Source organism: Salvelinus fontinalis, chromosome 2 (assembly GCF_029448725.1).
Source record: "Salvelinus fontinalis isolate EN_2023a chromosome 2, ASM2944872v1, whole genome shotgun sequence".
Classification (NCBI taxonomy): Eukaryota; Metazoa; Chordata; class Actinopteri; order Salmoniformes; family Salmonidae; genus Salvelinus; species Salvelinus fontinalis.
The window spans coordinates 40,439,118-40,451,506 of record NC_074666.1 but is presented as its reverse complement, the minus strand read 5'-3'; the positions used below and the strand labels follow the sequence as shown (position 1 = coordinate 40,451,506).

At 42.1% G+C, this 12,389-nt stretch overlaps 1 protein-coding gene across 4 annotated transcripts in view; it reads left to right on the top strand.

The window, feature by feature from the left end:
• Positions 1-475: 475 nt before the first annotated feature.
• Positions 476-12,389, top strand: part of LOC129818736 (dual specificity tyrosine-phosphorylation-regulated kinase 1A-like) — a 61,341-nt gene continuing 49,427 nt past the window's right edge. For 3 of the 4 annotated variants that reach the window (XM_055874946.1, XM_055874936.1, XM_055874918.1), the window contains exon 1: positions 476-1,112. The gene's annotated coding sequence lies outside the window, so the exon portion shown is untranslated. The remainder of the gene's footprint in view (positions 1,113-12,389) is intronic. The other variant, XM_055874927.1, reaches the window with a different exon arrangement.

The following is a 12,389-nucleotide window of genomic DNA, read 5'->3' as shown; positions in this document are numbered from 1 at the left end:
TTTTGCCCACGCCACCGTTACTGAAGACACATACATTTACTGTATGATACTTTATAGTGTTTGGATTTACGTACAGAATAATACAAAATGCTATGAGACCAGGCTGCAGCGGTTCCCCTGTTGACTGACTCCCCATAGTGTTAGACCATAGACCGTAAAAAGAAGGGTCAGACATCCAATCTAGTTTTTGTACACTCAGCATTGTTGGTAAGGTAATGAATGATGTCCCAGGTGTTGTTTCACCCGTTCGGTGGTGGCCCAACCGAACACTTTCTCGCGTCAAGGAGTTTAGCCAGAGAGAATAGCGAAAGGAGTATCTCTGGTTTAGCTCCCACAATCACTCCTATGACCCGCCCCCTTTCAAACGTTTTGATTGGCAGTTTCTATGACAACTGCAAGGTCTTTTCTGCGTCATTGGTCCATACGGGAACTTCTTCGTTTGATAGACAGTCGTCATGGTAACGTTCTTATTCAGCCTCCATTTTGTTAGCCACTTTCGTTTTTCCCCAAAAAATGTACCTTCCTCCCAGAATAGTATATGCACTGATCATAACAATTACATGTACATTGAAACTTATGCCCAGACAGAAATGGGTTATTATAATGAAAGGGGTTGGTAGATGTGCTACAACGGCGCTTACTGAGTACATTGGTTTACTGTAGTTTCTATGGTCTTCCGCCGGACCGGTACGCTGCGCAGGTTTGGAACGCGCGCCATTTTGTGACATTTACAAAAAAAGCTTTCTTCAAGAAAACAGGGTCTTCAAGTTTTTCCGTATTAAAAAAAATGCTTTGGAAGCAACGCTACTCTCGCTGAAATGGAAGTATCGACCAGCTAATGGTGTACATGCCTACATCGAAATGTTGGTTTCTCTATGGTCAGATCGAATACAGTAAGTTTCTGCTGTTGACGGTGGTGGCGAGTTGACGGAGAGGCGCTGTTGATTTGGAAACAGAATTGACATCTACTCAGAGGAGTGAGGGTTGTACGTTGGGCAATCTGGGGGGGCTCCATGGAGAAGAGACTGTATTCAATAATTCGCCGTAAGGCATTGGGGATTGTAAATGAGGATATTTTTCTGGAATAGGAAGACTGACAGGCAGCGACAAAGGTAAGTTTGTACTGTCGTTCTAACTGTAGCTAGCTATACTAGCCAGTCACAGTGCTAACGTTACCATTGTAATGGTCTAATGGGCTCACACACACAAACTAGCTAGCTAGCTAACGTTAGCTGGTAATGACCTGACCATTCAACGTTCTATAATGTTTCTTCTTTTTGGTGGGAAAAACGTGCACCCACATATTGACAATACGATGACGAGTAGTAACGCGTAACATCAGGCCTAGTTAACAATATGAATCGTTAATAACATTAAGTTTAACGGTAACTTGCTACTGTAACTGCTTAGGCCATGTTGGTGTAGTTGTTAGCTAACTTTCTCTTGCCACAGTTAACTTCACGTTAGTTAGAACCCTAGCCTTACTCCATTCCAGTAACGTTAGGTTAGCAATCTAGCTAACGTTTATTCAATGCAACTGGCTAACATGGATAGATATGAAAACTTAGTTAACTACCTACAGTAGCATCTTGCCTTTAATGTAATTCAGTGGAAGGCAGTGTTGCTTGCTAGCTGGCCCTTTGCTGTTTTAGCAAGCTAGATTAGATTAACTAGTTAGGTCATACCGTTATTTGGGTAAGTAACGTTAGTTTGCTAGTTACCTAGCTGACGTTAGCTACATAGATAGTAAAGTGTAAAAACATAGTAACGTTACTAGTAGTAGCAATGAAAACACAACGTTAGCTGGCTAACGTAGCAGGGGTAAAATACACGCCTGAAACTAGATCCCCTAAATACTGGTCTTGACAAGAAGAAAAAAAACTGTCGGGGGAGGTTCTCTTCTGTACTGTTCAACCAATCCAGTAAATGTGGAGGAGTTAGGATGGAGTGTTGCCTTCAAAACTTAAAAAAGCGGAACTCGCGTCACAGGCTCTCTTTTAATTTCCCCTGAAAACCGGAACATCCGGTTGTTGGGGACTTGGCAGAGGCTACTAGCTACCTACTGCTTCTCTACTGTTTGTTAGTGCATCATTCTAACTTGGTTAACGTTAGCTAGCTAACATTAGCAGGTCCACGTTGTGTTAATGATCTTGTAACTTTAGTAACATGATTGATAGGGTAAGCTGGCTAAAAAGAGCAACTCCACCTCAGGCAGCTGGGTTCAATAGAGGCAATACCAATCATATGTTGCCTTCCAGCTAGCAAACACCTGCTAACTTGACAAGTCATCAGTTTCCAAAGAGATGCGAGCATTGATTGATAGTCAGCTAACAGCTAGTCATAAGGATGGGGAGCTTATCCACTTCAACACATTAATTCTAGCTAACTAATGCTAATATGCTCACGGTGACCTAGTTTGTCTGGTGATGGAGTTCGCTAGCTAACATGTTGCCCCTAGTGTAATCATGGTCATGGTTCAGTTGGGCTGATCTTAGCCACTGACTTGGTTATTTACAAATTGAAATTGAATAAGGAATTTTGTAGCTGACACGAACAGTTGAATTTAAGTTCCAGATCACAGTACATGATACACTTGTTCACAAAAGTATTCACTGACTGAAGCATCAAGTTCAGTGGGGGAAACAAAACTTATTAATTTGAGAACCCACATGAGGTAGACCGCCTCTGCTGTCATGCAAGTACCCATGACTTTGTGAATGAAAATCATACACAGCAGGCACTAGTATGTTTTTGATGGGTTAAATAACTGAGTTTTTGTAGAGAGCTTGATGGCTTTTTGTTGTTGATCAATTCAGAAATGAAACAGTTTTAGGACAATGTAACTTGTTGAATAAGTTCCTCCTCTTCAAAAGTATTGGATAAGGTCCATATTTTACATTTACAGTCAACTGATCATTGTTATGTAGTAGCACCTGCTCACCAGGAGAAGTTTTCAGTTCATAGTCACTCTCTTGGTGTCTTTTAGTACATAATATATCAACCACATGGTTGAATCAGGGAGTTGCTAACTTTGGCCTACTATAACAGCTATAAGAGTCATGCACAGCAATAGCAAAGCACCTTTTCTATAGTAAAGTTTGCGAATGGTATGGATAGATCTCAAGTTGGCCTTAGTTTGAAGTCTGTCTGGTGGGTCAATCAGTGTTATCTTGTGGCGCTATAGGCTAAGCCTAATTGTATTGAAAGTAGGGATGCACCGATATTACATTTTTGGGCGATACCGATATCCAATATTTTCCTTGCCCAAAAAACGATACCGATAACCAATATTTTAGCGCCCTTTTAAGCATTCTAGTACAGTTAAATAGTTAACCAATACACACACGGACACAGCGGTCTAAGGCACTGCATCTCAGTGCAAGAGATGTCACTACAGTCCCTGGTTCGAATCCAGTCTGTATCACATCCGGCCGGGATTGGGAGTCCCATAGGGCAGCGCGAAATTGGCCCAGCGTCGTCCGGGTTTGGCTGGGTTAGGCCGTCATTGTAAATAAGAATTTGTTCTTAACTGACTTGCCTAGTTAAATAAAGGTTCCACACCACACTGACCAAAAAGTTATTTTGTTGGCATTTACGTATGTCCCCATTACCAGTAAAACATAATCACAACCTATTTATTTCACTTGCTGTGCTGTTTCGTTGTTCATTTGTTCAGTCGTTTTATTCTCAACCACGATTTCATTATACATGTCAAGCAGTGGAGTTTCAGTTCTGTCTGTCCGTGGCCTCTCTTCCTCGGTGCGCAATGTCACTGTGTCCGTTTTAATCTGTGTATGTCCAGCTGTATGTCCAGCTGTGTATGTAACATTTCACGTAAACCCTGTTTCTTCTCTACATCGAAGTAGTGGTATTGGTACCTAGCATTGAGCATGGTGGGGACACAGTAAAGAGGCTCAAAGAGAATGCCACCGAATCGCTTGTTCACATCCTTGAGTACTTTTGTAAGGTTTAACCCCACGGTCTGTGTCAGCAGTTTTGTTGAGCAGGCGTTTCAATGCCATGACAGAGAGTATCACGTCTGCTGCAGACACAGTTGATTAGCTTATTTCTCGAGTCAGTTGTTTGAATGGCGCTAGGAGTGTGTCCATGTTTCAAACATGTTCTCAAAAGCCATTGAAATGGCAGCAACAGTATGAGAACCAGCACATTCCTGAGCATGTAATACGGCTTTCATCAGTACGAAATCCTCGTCGACCCACTGTGTTGTCAGACTTCGCATGCTAATGGGGCTGACATCGCTGGTCCAAATGTCAGCAGTGACGCCCATAGCAAGTAGCTCATAGATGTACGTTTGAACAATACTGTGTAACAGGTAGGGCAAATCTGAAAAATAGTGTGTATGGCATTAATGGATTAATGGATTTTGCCTTTCAGTTGTCTCGCTGAAATTTTCTTACTCTTTGAAATGACTGCTCAACTTGAACTTGTTTAGTTGTTGCAAATGTGCGCTTAGTATTTTTCTGAGTTTGTTCTGTGTAGCTCTGTATTTTTTGTGGCGTCATTACGTAATCTACTTAAGTTATATAGGTATGCACGTCAGCTTTGACATCGGTTTTGCACATCGGCGTTAAACTAGACATCGGGCCGAAGTTGGCATTTTTAGCTAATATCGTCTGATTCTGATATGCTCACCGATATATCGTGCATCCATAATTGAAAGTGGCTTCTGCTTCAGTCATGACATGGTTGATTCCTTGGAAACAGAATTACCTCAGGGACACATTCTTTATTTAGGCTACTTATAGAAAACGTCCATGCTGAGTTTACTTTACAATAAGCATTTGTGTTCTCTATGCCTTTGACTTTAATCACAGCAGCAAACTCCTCAACAAGTGATTACACTGTCATCTGTATTTTAAGATTCCTGCCAGTAATTTCTATGACGGTTCATATTTGACTGTTTTTAGAAAATAAAAAAACTGAATGTAAAAACAGCTATTTTCAACACAAATGTATCTAATGAACATGAATATATTCAACATTAATGAGAACTGTGTGTCTATCATAATCGGTTGAGATTCATTGTCTATCTCTGTGATGGAATGTCTATATTTACAGTAGAATACGCTTTGAAAGTAGCCTTGTAGTTTTTGAACTTTTGTAGGCTTCTTGAATGGTCTTCAATGGGCAAAACGTAGCACAATGGTTGTCAGGGCAAAAACTTAAAAGGTCCAATGCAGCCGTTTTATCTCTATAAAAATCATTTCTGCATCAACAATGAAGTACCTTACAATTAAAGGGATACTTTGGGATTTTGCCAAAGCCCTTTATCTACTTCCCCAATGTCAAAGGAACTTGTGGACACCATTTTTTATGTCTCTGTGTACAGTATGAAGGAAGTTAGAGGAAGTTTAGTGAGCCAATCCTAACTAGCGTTAGGGCAATGACTGGAAGTCTGTGGGTATCTACTAGCATGCTAGACTTCTAGCCGTGCTTACCCTAGTTAGCAATTGCGCTAGTTAGCATTTTCCTTCAAACTGCACACAGGGACATAAAAAATGATATTTACGAGTTCATCTGACTCTGGGGAAGTGGATTAAGGGCTTACAGATGGGCCGCGGTAAACGGCAATTGAACAGCAAGAACATCCGCCTATCGTGTGTAGTGATCAAATGTTATTTGTCATATGCTAACAGGTGTAGCCCTTACCGTGAAATGCTTACTTACAACCCCAACTCCTTAACCAACAATGCAGTTCAATAAATAGAGTTAAGAAAACATTTACTAAATAAACTAAAGTATAAAATAAAAAGTAACACAATAAAATAATGAGGCAATATACAGGGGTAAACGGTACTGAGTCAATGTGCTGGGGTACACATTAGTTGAGATAAATGACTATGCATAGATAATAAACGGTGAGCAGCAGCAGTGTAATTTTTTTGGGGGGTCTTCCTCTGATACCGCCTAGTATATAGTTCCTGGATAGCAGGACGCTTGGCCCCAGTGATGTACTGGGGCGTACGCACTACCCTCTGTAGCGCCTTACGGTCGGATGGCGAGCAGTTGACATAGCAGGCGGTGATGCAACCGGTCAGGATGCTCTTGATGGTGTAGCTGTAGAACTTTTTGAGGATCTGGGGACCCATGCCAATTTCTTTTCAGTCTCCTGAGGAGGAAAAGACGTTGTCGTGCCCTCTTCACGGCTGTCTTGGTGTGTTTGGACCGTGATAGTTTGTTAGTGATGTGGACACCAAGGAACCTGAAGCTCTCGACCCGCTACACTACAGCCCCGTCTGAATGGGGGCGTGTTCGGCCCTCATTTTCCTGTAGTCCACGATCAGCTCCTTTGTCTTGCTCACGTTGAGGGAGAGGTTGTTGTCCTGGCATTGGACTGACAGGTCTCTGACCTCCTCTCTATAGGCTGTGTCATTGTTGTCGGTGAGCAGGCCTACCATTGTTGGGTCATCAGTAAACTTAATGATGGTGTTGGAGTCCTGCTTGGCCCCTCCGTCGTTGGTGAACAGGGAGTACAGGAGGGGACTAAGCACGCACCCCTGAGGGGCCCCCGTGTTGAGGATCAGTGTGGCAGATGTGTTGTTGCCTACCCTTACCACCGGGGGGCGGCCCGTCAGGAAGTCCAGTATCCATTTGCAGAGGGCGGTGTTTCATCCCAGGGTCCTTAGCTTAGTGATGAGCTTTGTGGGCACTATGGTGTTGAACGCTGAGCTGTAGTTAATGAACAACATTCTCACAGGTGTTCCTTTTGTCCATGTGGGAAAGGGCAGTGTGGAGTGCGATTGTGATTGCGTCATCTTTAGATCTGGTCTAGAGTTTCTGGGATGATGGTGTTGAAGTGAGCCATGACCAGCCTTTCAAAGCACTTCAGGGCTACCGACGTGAGTGCTACGTTACGGTAGTCATTTCGATAGGGTAACTTCACTTTCTTGGGCACAGGGTCCCGATCGATTGATGTCAGCTTGAATGTTGCTCTATAACAAAAAAAATATGGTTTGGATATAGAAGAGTGTGGATCATAACAATTCAACTGTTTAACCTTGTTAGCTCGCAAATAGATCAAAAATTAGCTGCCTAATCACTAGCACATGGGCTTGAGAGAATGTTGGTGAGACCTGTGTTAATTTTCTATAGCCTAATGCCTGCTACAAGAGTTAGTCATTATATGTGAATGTGCATTATGCATGGTTCTAGTTAAATTTGTAACAAAAAGGGCATTTTCATGGACAAACTTAAAAGCCAGATAAGTGATTATAAAAAAAAAAAAACAGGTTAAACTATTTTGATTAAATAATTGAATTATTAGTGGGTCTTATTTAGTGGTTGTGGAAGGCTTATTTAGCCTAGGTATAACTTCCCAAGATTATAGCTGACTCTTTGAAATGCAGTGTATTTTACCTTAAAAAATAGACGTAAAAAAAATAGACGTAAAAAAAATCGGGGTATGTGTATATATATGTATAAAATTGTCAATCGCCCATCAGTTTGAAAAAAAATAAGATATGATATTTAGGTCATTTTGCCCAGCCTTCCACAGTCTACATCAGCTGGTGCGCAGCGGCGAAGCAAACGATGAGTTCGGACAGGCAGGCTCCGCTCCAGTTCCAAACATAGGTTATACATGGAGCAAGCGACACTCTTGCTTCCCCGTAACCACCAGTCACCAGCCTACTATTTAGGTTTGCCTGGTTAAAGGGGCAGTGCAGTTAACTTGTTTTTCCATTTTTTTTATGATGTTTCCTAGGGCTGACCCCATTTTGTCGACTGATCGATTGTTTGGTTGATCGGCTGTTGGTCGAGTGATTTTATTTTTCTTTTGTCGAGCAGTAGCAAATATATATTGTTTATGCCACACGAGACACCTGTCTGATTTGCACCTGTGTCAGTGAACTAATCCATTGCGGAGGCCGCAGGGATGGCACAGTCCAAGAAGAAGAAGGGGAGTGTGGCTAAGATGCACAACGCACGTCTCTCTCCAGAATGCGCTCTCTCCCGCCAATTTGTGTGCATTCATTGTTTCATAATTTCATTGTGTGAATTGTTTGCCCTTTGATTGTTAGTGTCTATCAATTGCCTGGTACTTTTGGTCACGTAGTGTATATGTATGTGAACACCTGCTAGTCGAACATCTCATTCCAAAATCATGGGCATTAATATGGAGTTGGTGCCCCCTTTTGCTGCTAAAACAGCCTCTACTCTTCTGGGACAAGTTTCCACTAGATGTTGAACATTGCTGCGGGGACTTGCTTTCATTCAGTCACAAGAACATTAGTGAGGTTGGGCACGGATGTTTGGCGATTAGGCCTGCCTCGCAGCTGGTGTTCCAATTCATCCCAAAGGTGTTCGATGGTGTTGAGGTCAGGGCTCTGTGTATGCCAGTCATGTTCTTCCACACCGATCTCAACAAACCATTTCTGTATTGTCCTAGCTTTGTGCAGCTGCTCGGGCCTTGGAAACCCATTTAATGAAGCCCCCGACAAACAGTTATTGTGCTGACGTTGGTTCCAGAGGCAGTTTGGAACTCGGTAGTGAGTATTGCAACCAAGGACAGATTATTTTTACGTGCTTCAGCACTCGGCGGTCTCGTTCTGCTAGCTTGTGTGGCCTAGCACTTCGCGGCTGATCCGGTGTTGCTCCTAGACATGTCCACTTCACAATAACAGCACTTACAGTTGACCGGGGCAGCCCTTGCAGGGCAGATATTTGACGAACCAACTTGTTGGAAAGGTGGCATCCTATGACTGAGCTCTTCAGTATGGCAATCCTACTGCCAATGTTTGTCTATGGAGATTGCATGCCTGTGTGCTCAATTTCATACACCTGCTATATTTTGTATACCTTAGCCAAAACAGGTTTGGCTGAAGTAGCCGAATTGACTAATTTGAAGGGGTGTCCACAATTTTGTATATGTAATGTATCAAAAGTAATACATTTAATGAATTCCCATAACTTCTGGAGCCCACTGGTGCAGGAAACTCTTGAGGGCCAAGAATATTTTATGCAATGTTGCAAGTTTGCCAGCGCAAATTTAGGGCCGGACCCAGTTGATAGTTTATACAATGTTTCAAGTTCGTTGCTGACCAACCATGTGTAGCCAATGTGATTCATAGGATATTTTTATCAGGATATTTTCTACCCGAAGGCTGCAATGTTCATATTTGTTGGCTTAGTGTAGGCTATTTTTACATAGTTGGCAATGGCAATAGAAGTTTTGTATAAAAATTTGTATAATTTCCATTTAGATCGAATTTTGATTAACCACATGATAATGATTTTGAGGTACGAATACATTATTTTAATTAAACTGTTCCACAAAAATGTGCATTTGGGAACCATAACTGACACGCAGATTGGTAAACATTGTAAGATAAATTGGCATTCCACTTAAAGGTTGTAGCCCATTACCGGCAACTTTGGGAGCGTAACGGCAGAATCTGCAAAGGCCAGCAGGATGGTCGGGTTGGGTACAGGTTTTTTTATTCTGGTTATCTTGATCTATGGCTCCCCCTTCAGTCATTTTTGTTTTGTTTGATCAAACAGTGCGCTTAAAGCATCAGACAAGCTCAGTGCATTTAGTTGATTTTATTTAAACACATATGGGGTGTCTCCATATGGAAAAATACACTGAACATTTTTGTCGGAGGCAGCCCTAATATTTCCACACTGAGGTCGAAATAATAACATTGAAATTATGATACTGCCCTTTTTGTGTAAGAGCTGTTTGGAGAGAAAAAAACGTCTGGAATTTTTGCCTGTTCGGGTGGGATGTAATTCTGGCCCGCCGCATAATGTCACCCGGCGATCTGATTATAATAGACCAATTAATATTAATCCTTTATTTACATATTACTTCCTAGTTTTGATCCTGGTCATGCCTAGGGCTGTTGCGGTGACCGTATTACCACCACACCGGCGGTCACGAGTCATGAAGGCAGTCAAATTCCACATGACCGTTTAGTCACGGTAATTAGGCTTCTCCAAGCTCTGATGCTGCTGGTCATTAGTAGCCTAACAAACTTGCTAACTGCCTGGTACTCATAACTCTGTTGTCCCTCTAATCACTCTGACATCAATGCAAATGTATTCGATAATCTAATCAAACACTTTATGAGAGCCCATGAGCTCATGTTGTGCAACATTTCTATAGGCTATGCAATTGCGTGAGAAAACGGTGCGATGGCCACTAGGGTTGCAACGGGTCGGAAACTTTCCGGTAAATTTCTGACATTTTTTCTGAAATTTTTAATGGGAAGTTAAACCTGGGAATTTTAGGAATTTTGCTTAAATTCATCAAAAAAGTTAGCTTATAACAGTGAACCTTTTTTTGTGGGATACACATAAGGAAATTATAGGTTTTGTGGCATATTTTGGTTAAACTATCCCCAATTCAATGGAATTGCAACCCTCTGCATGCACAGTGCATTCTTCCAACACATGTGCGGTGCACTCTTCCATCACATGTACAACTGATTCTCAAGATCTTGCACACGAATGAGATGCTATTGAGCCCACACTACTACTCTGTCTGAGCCAAGGACTACATGCATTCTGGTAAGTTTTTATTATAATACTGGGTGGGGTGGATATATTTTATTAGACATACATAATTTTTTGTTAACTAGTAAATAGTAGCCTACAGCAAAGTGTGTTTAAATAATTTCTAACTTGTTAACAATTTTTGCTAGTTAGTTTTTGCTACCATGTGGGTTTTAGCTTGCTTGAGCCTGCTAACTGAGAAGTTAATTCACCTGTTTCCATACATTTTTCATTTTAAAACATTTATCTTACAAAGGAGTTGTTTAATCTAACTGCTTAACTATTTATTTGTACATGGAATTGTATTTGTTTGTTTTACTCATTTTTTTCTAATCTTTACAGGAAAATGCCACGGTACTATCTGATGTGTGGAGACATTTCACTGCAGCTAATCTAGACGGAAAAGCTGTGTACGTTTGCAAATACTGTGCCAAATTATATGTGAAGAATGCAACAAAGATGCAGAATCATCTGGCCAAGTGCATAAAGTTCCCTCAGCATTCACAACATGCAACCTCTGACAAAAGTTCCTCTACTTCTATTCAAGGTGAAAATTATGAATCAGACACCGAATCGATAGCAACAGCTCATGGTCCTCCTGGAATCTGATACATTTTTTTTTGACTCAATGGAGAAATATAGTCAGATGCGGATTAATGTCTCGCTCAAGCTGTGTATGCAACTGGTTCACCTCTGATGCTCACAGGACATGTCTATTGGAAGAGATTTCTGAATGTTCTTCACCCGGCATACATCCCTCCAACCACACATGCTTTATCTACTCATTTGCTGGATGCAGAGTTCAACAGAGTTCAAGTGAAGGTCAAGCAAATCATAGAGAAAGCAGACTGTATTGTAATCATCTCTGATGGGTGGTCGAATGTTTGTGGGCCAGGAATAATTAACTACATCATCTCCACCCCTCAACCAGTATTGCACAGACACAAGGGACAACAGACACACCGGTCTCTACATTGCAGATGAGCTGTAGGCAGTCATCGATGACCTTGGACCACAGAAGGTATTTGCACTGGTGACAGGTAATGCTGTGAACATGAAGGCTGCTTGGTCTAAAGTGGAGGAGTCCTACCCTCACATCACACCCATTTGCTGTGCTGCTCATGCATTGAATCTGCTCCTCAAGGACATCATGGCACTGAAAACAATGGATACACACTACAAGAGAGCCAAGGAAATGGTTAGGTATGTGAAGGGTCATCAAGTTATAGCAGCAATCTACCTCACCAAGCAAAGTGAGAAGAATAAGAGCACCACATTGAAGCTGCCCAGCAACACCTGTTGGGGTGGTGTTGTCATCATGTTTGACAGTCTCCTGGAGAGGAAGGAGTCTCTCCAAGAAATTTTCATATCACAGTCTGCTGATAATGACATCCCCATCAAGAGGATCCTCCTGGATTATGTATTTTGGGAGAGTGTGGTAAGCAGCCTGAAACTCCTGAAACCTATAGCAGTAGCCATTGCACGGATTGAGGGAGACCATGCCATCCTGTTTGATGTTCAGACTCTGCTTGCAGATGTAAGAGAAGAAATCTGTACTGCCCTGCCCACTTCACTGTTGCTCCAAGAAAAGGAAACTGCAGTTCTGAAATACATCAAAAAGCATGAAGACTTCTGCCTGAAACCCATACATGCTGCAGCATACATGTTTGACCCCAAGTATGCTGTTAAGAGCATCCTGTCTGGTGCAGAGATCAACAAGGCCTATGGTGTCATCACTACCGTGTCTCACCACCTTGGCCTGGATGAGGGCAAGGTTTTTGGCAGTCTGGCAAAGTACACTTCCAAGCAAGGGATTTGGGATGGAGATGCAATATGGCAGTCGTGCCAACATCAGCCGGCACAGAGTGCAACTG